The 6,365-nt window shown below is 47.0% G+C and overlaps 1 long non-coding RNA gene and 1 pseudogene across 2 annotated transcripts; one reads left to right on the plus strand and one right to left on the minus strand.

Annotated features, from left to right (window-relative positions):
- The first annotated feature begins 353 nt into the window (after positions 1-353).
- LOC125548013 (protein FAR1-RELATED SEQUENCE 5-like) lies at positions 354-4,163 on the plus strand (annotated as a pseudogene).
- A 130-nt stretch (positions 4,164-4,293) lies between these two features.
- LOC147991622 (uncharacterized) lies at positions 4,294-6,135 on the minus strand. Of its 2 annotated transcripts, none has more exons than XR_015603569.1 (2): positions 5,759-6,135; positions 4,294-4,827 (listed from the first exon to the last, which is right to left on the minus strand). It is a non-coding gene; the product is annotated as an uncharacterized LOC147991622 (long non-coding RNA). The 2 variants fall into 2 exon arrangements; XR_015603570.1 differs by having other exon boundaries at positions 5,023-6,135.
- Positions 6,136-6,365: the final 230 nt, after the last annotated feature.

The following is a 6,365-nucleotide window of genomic DNA, read 5'->3' on the forward strand; positions in this document are numbered from 1 at the left end:
TGTATCCGGATTCGTCACATCACTCTGAGCAATTTTCATGTACAAAGAATTTTCATCCGAGCTACGGATTATTTTATATTAATTTTTAAAGTTTTAGTTTCATTTTCTAAATTATTATTAATTTGAAATTAATAAACAAAATGCTATGGGTAGCTAGCCCTGTGTACACAGAATGTATACAAAGGCTGACATGTGGGCCAGGGGGACCCAGTTGACCAGTCAAAGTTTGACTGGTCAACAAGGGGTGGGCCCCCCTGTCATACACAGATGTAACAAGCTATCAGTTTATTAGTTAATTAGCCGGCTTAATTAGGTTAATTAACTATTTACTTAATTAATTAAGGCAGCATATCTCGTGAATCCGAGCTATTTGTGTGTCCGTGTATCCCTTTTCTTTTCACCCCCACGATCTTAATCGTACGAATTATCAGAGTTTGCGGTAATTTTACACTTACACGCCCGCCCTCCGACTAAAAGCAGCAACTTAATTTTGCAACAATACCCCAACTTCTGTATGCGTCGTGCGCCGCCGCCGCCGCCAAACTGCACATACGTCTGATCTGGATCGACTTGATCCTGACGTGCACCGGCACCCACCCGGCCGCCCCCATGCAGGTAGCATCCCAATCCTTTACGTGCTCCTCTACTCCCATGTTAACACTTAACACAAACCAGATAAGCACCAACAAGTGCCCCATGCTTGTACTTCCCCGATCTGATCCATCTCATGTATAACTGAAATATTCTGCTGCAGCGGCGACTAGACACGGACAAGTAGCAAGTACCCCTTGCAATCAGAGACACGTGGGCATCAAAACTTTGAGGTAAAACAACCGACAAATTCAGTCCTTGTGTATACATAGTGTATTTTGCAAGGCTAATTGTGTAGCTACATGTGCAGAAGTATGGATCCAATCAATAACATTCAAATGCATATAAGCCCTGGGGGATTTAGTACGCCCAAAAAGAACACAACCATACCTCTCTTTGTAAGTCAGTTTGCACTAACTGAAACTATGCATGCATTTGCCAAAAAAATACTGAACACATGAAATTACTTATTTCCGTTTATTCTTGACATTGCAGTCTTCTTCTTTTACGCCTGAATGTGATGAGCATTTGAAGCCTAAAGTGGGTATGACATTTGAAGGACTCGAGGCCGTGGAGAAGTTCTACAAGGCATATGCACATCAATCAGGTTTTGGCGTTCGTATCGGACAGCAGAAAAAGATTGAGAATAAGGTGGTCCGGACTAAGCGTTTCATGTGTAGTAGAGAAGGATTCAAGTCAAAAGATATTAAGGAGATTAATGACCCCTTGAGGAAAAGACGTAAGCAGACAGACACGCGATGCGGTTGTGATGCTCATATATTTGTTAGACTTTGTGGGGAGAACACCTACAAGATAGACTCATGGATTGAGCATCATGTTCATGGTCTTGTATCACCTGATAAGCGTCATTTGATCAGATCCAATCGTAGAGTTAGTGAGAGGGCAAAGAATACTTTATACACATGTCATAAGGCAAGCATTGGAACCTCCCAGGCATACAGGCTCCTGCAAGTTAGCGAGGGTGGAATTCCGAATGCTGGGTGCACAAAGAGGGACTTGCAAAATTACTATCGCGGACTCAGGTATAAAATCAGAGACGCAGATGCTCAAATGTTTGTGGCCCAATTAGCTAGAAAGCAGGAAGTGAATTCAGCATTTTTCTATGATTTTGAGGTGAATGATGAGGGGAACCTGGTGCGTGTGTTCTGGGCGGATGCCACAAGCAGGAAGAACTATAGTCACTTTGGTGATGTGATATCCTTCGATTCTACATACACCACTAATCAGTACAACATGATATTTGCACCATTTACAGGGGTTAATCATCACTTACAAAGTGTCTTTTTTGGTGCTGGATTCTTATCAAATGAGAAGGATGAGTCATACATTTGGTTATTTCAGACCTTCCTAAAAGCAATGGGAGGGGTAGCACCTAGACTCATCATAACTGATGAAGCTGCTAGCATCAAGAATGGTATTGACAAAGTTCTTCCAGCCACTATGCATAGGTTATGCATGTGGCATATAATGGAAAAGGTGCCTGAAAAAGTTGGACCTTTGATTAGGGAAGATTCTGAATTTTGGTCGAGGTTGAACTCATGTGTTTGGGGTTCAGAAACTGCAAGTGAGTTTGAGTCACAATGGAATTCCATCATTACAGATTTTGGGTTGGAGGATAACGAGTGGTTAGCTAAGAGGTTTACCATTAGAGATACATGGATACCAGCCTACTTTATGGATATATCTCTTGCGGGCTTGCTCCGAACCACTTCAAGGTCAGAAAGTGCAAATTCTTTTTTCAACCGTTTCATTCATCGTAGGCTTGCTTTTGTTGAGTTCTGGCTTAGGTTCGACACAGCTTTAGAATGCCAACGTGAGGAAGAATTAATGGCAGACAACAGAAGCATGCATACCACCCCACAACTATTTACGCCATGGACAATGGAGAAACAAGGTAGTGAGGTATTCACATATGAGGTATTCGAGAAATTTCAGCTACAAGTTATTGCTGCTAGAGATCATTGTTGTGTTCAGGGTATTACACAAGGTGTGGGGTTAAAAACGGTGACCCTGAGAGGTCGATCTGGTAAGGTTAGGGAGGTCTCCTATGACACTACAACCATGATAGCAAATTGTCCGTGCAAGTTATTTGAGTCAATTGGTATTCCATGTCGACATATTATCCAAGTGTTGAGGATTGAGAACCAAAATGAACTTCCCAACTATTACATTATGAAAAGATGGCAGAAACGGTGCAAGAGGTAAAAAATGCATGCCAATCAATTTCTTATTCTAATTTCAAAATCATAGGACTAACAATATCTTATTTCCTTTGCAGGGAGAATGTTTATGATGAATAGGGGAACCTACTAGAAGAAAAGCCCACAGATTCACTAGATGCAGCCACGAGAAAGAAGATTTCGACTGTACGTGATAAGATGGAAGAGTTGATTCAAAAGGCAAAGCACTCAAATGAAGGCATGGACTTCTTAACATCAAGTGTGTTGAGCATTGAGGCGCCTTTAGACCAAATGGTCCCTGCAGCCACACAGAACACTAGGCAAGACGAATATGAGGCTTTTATTGGTTGTCATATTCCTACAGAAGTTGATATACATCCACCAACTGATGTTCGTACCGTGGGGAGATGCAAAAGAATAAAGAGTGGAAAGGAGATCAAGGAGGGTGATAGGAAAAGGAAGGACAAAGAAGCGAAGTTAAAGGTTGCACGCTTGTGCAAGACATGCAAGCAAATGGTGTTTCATGATAGTCGCAATTGTCCAAGCAAAACTATTCAAGGGAAAAGGAGCTTGATTGCGGAAGATGTGCAACCAAATGGTGCTTCCTGATATGAAAAATTGTCCAAGAAAATAATGATTTAATCTATGTTATATTATTTGCAATTTGATATACTGAAGTCATATAATGGATCAGAATTTGTGTTATATCCAATTAAAGTTTAGTTGATTTCTGACAAGTTTTGATGCTTGTCAAATTGTTACAGAATATTGAACATATGTATCCACTTAATGTTTTTCTACCAAGTGAAGCATGATGACATTTCTGGTTTCTATGTAACTTGAGAGGCTGTATAGTGGCAGTACATGCATTTTTATTGCCCCTTCATATCCGTTAGATGGTTAAATATGAAGCTGAAGTTCAGGATTTCAAATGTTGACCATGCTTGCTGTTGCACCAATATTTTTCCTCAGACTAGCATCGTACAAGGACAAACAATGCAGTTTTGTCAATTTATTTGATCAACCAAGACCTAGGGCAAATGTTCAATAAACTTTTCATAGTGTCGCATCGCTTATATGTTTGATCTCAAAACTGAACAAACACATCGCAAGCCACTTCTCATAGTTCAGAAGCTTTACTGAACAGTATTTGCTTCAACCACGATAACTCAGAAAGTTTCAACACATAATGGATCTAGTCACTTCATGGGAACCTCTCATACTGACTTTTTGCTTATGGCATTGATCTCAAAACCGGACAATGCTGTTGCAGACCACTTCCTTTAAGTCAAAAGGTTACTGATCACTACATGTTTTGACCACATGAAGTCACCAATTTTTTCAATGCATAACTGAACTAGTCACAGAATTATTTCACAGTAGCAGCGAAGGGTTTTTTTTTTCAAATGCCAGGCAAACTGACAGGAATTTCACTAATATGACCATGTGAGCAAGAATTGCACTAGTACAATCTGTTACTACAGCCTACAGCTTCAGGATATAAGCAAACTGACTCCATATAGGATACAAGCACTGCACTAGTACATCTTCGGCACCCTACATCTCTACAGGCTACAGGCTATATAAGCAAAGCAATTAAGCATGGCATGCCATTAAGCGTCGCACTAATACATCTGCTACAGTCAACAAACAGCTTCCTACAGACGTCATGCTACAACATCGGGACTGTCGTGGTTGTAGGAGGCTATCCAGGGGGTGTTGGCGTCGCATTTGGGACGAGTTGTCACCGTCGCGGAACCATCAATTCGCCATGGCTTCGTCGTTGAGACGGCCGCCGGATCTCCGTTGCTGTCGCTGGTCGCTGTTGTCGTCGCTTCTTAGTTGCCGTCGCCAAAGGACTTCATGGGGCCGTCTAGCCCAAGGTTTCTATCGTACGAGGCCTTTGGGTTGGGATTTAGATTTTGGAGCGACGGCGTGCGGGATTTGGCTGCAGAGGATCAGAGGATTTGGGGCAGCACGAAACGACATGGGGACCTCGGTTGAGGATCGTGGAGGACGGACTTTCGGGAGTTTGCTGCAAAATAAATGGTTGTTAGGTCCAAAAGCGGGCGGCTAATTGTAAATGTTCCTGTTGCTGCACGGGAGGCGCATGATTTAGTGTTAATGGCTGAGATCACAGGGATACATGGATACACAATAAGCTCGGATTCACGAGATATGCTGCCATTAATTAATTAAGTTATATATATATATATATATATATACTTACTTTTTTTGTTCTAGGGCATGGGGCCCATATGTCATAGGCCAGGGGGGATTAACGGGCAGGCGGGCAATGGGTTACGGGCATTGGCGGAGCCACGCGAACCCGGGCAGCGGCAGCCCTGGCGGGCGCAGCCGCAGCGGCCAAGGCGGCGGGGGAAGGTCGCGATAGTGGATTGTGGCGAGGCGTGGCGGCGAGCAGCAGGACAGAGGCGGCCGGGGACGAGGTGCGCGGGGTGGCGCACGGGGCGGCTGGGGCAAGCAGCGGCAGGACGCGACAACAGCGGGCGTAGGCGGGGCGGCCAGCGCGGCCCGTGCGCCGGCAGCGGGCAGGCGGAGAAGGGGGGGCGTGGGCACGGAACCAGCAGGACGCGCGGGAGGCAAGGTCATGGGCGCGGGTGCGCGCGCTGCCTAGGACGCGGCCGAGCGTGACGAGTGCGGGCGCAGTCGTGCAGCGGAGCGGGACAGCGGGCGGGGGCAGCGCGCAGTGGTGAGCGGCGGCATCGGCGAGCGGCAGCGGCGGAAGCACCAGGGGCGCGCAGTAGCGGGTGTGCACGCAGCAGCAGCAGTCGAGGCCAGGGCCTGCAGGCGGGCACAAGCGAAGGCGCGGTCGTATGCGGCCTGAGGCCAGAGGGCGCGGCGAGCAAAGCAGGGGCCGCGGTGAGCGAGGCCTACAGCGAGCGGGCATGGTGATGGCGTCTTAAACGAGGGGGTGGGAAGGGGGAAATGGAGGAGAGGCTCACGGTGAGGTCGCGGGTCGACGGGGCCGGGGACAACCGAGGATGAGGAGATCGACGGGGCGGATGTCGGCGACGGGATGGACGCGTGCGGCGTCACCAGTGATCCCGGGCTTCGATTCGTTGGTGTAGTTGACGAAGAAGACCCTGCCGGGGCTCCTGGACATCCACCGGTGGCGCGGGAAGCACGGTGGCCGCAATAGTTCAAGCCGGCGCACTCCGGTTCTCTCGGTCGAGCTCGGAGTAGGGAGCAGAGGAGGTGGGAGGAGAGAGCTGTGAGGGGGAAAGTTGAGGCTAGGGTTTGCCCAGGGAGAGAGAGGCGCTGAGGGGAGGCCCTTATCCGCCGAGGGGGTCGCGGGATGCCTGGTGCGTGGCCATCGGTGGCCTGGACGATCGTTTTGTGTCCACGGGGGTGAGGTGAACAAGAAGGGAATGAGGGGAGGTTAGGTGGGCTGGCCTGGTGGCCAGTTGGGCCAACGCCCAGTGGGGAAAAGGGGGGCTCTCTTTTCTGTTGTTTTGTTTTACTTTTTATTTATTCTCTGTTTGTACTTTGGCCAACAATTCACTTTAGTAAACTGTGTGGCTGGTCTCTATATTTAGTATTCAAAAATAC

The sequence above is a fragment of the Triticum urartu genome, chromosome 1A (genome assembly GCF_056163025.1).
Source record: "Triticum urartu cultivar PI428250 chromosome 1A, HENAU_Tu73, whole genome shotgun sequence".
Taxonomy (NCBI): Eukaryota; Viridiplantae; Streptophyta; class Magnoliopsida; order Poales; family Poaceae; genus Triticum; species Triticum urartu.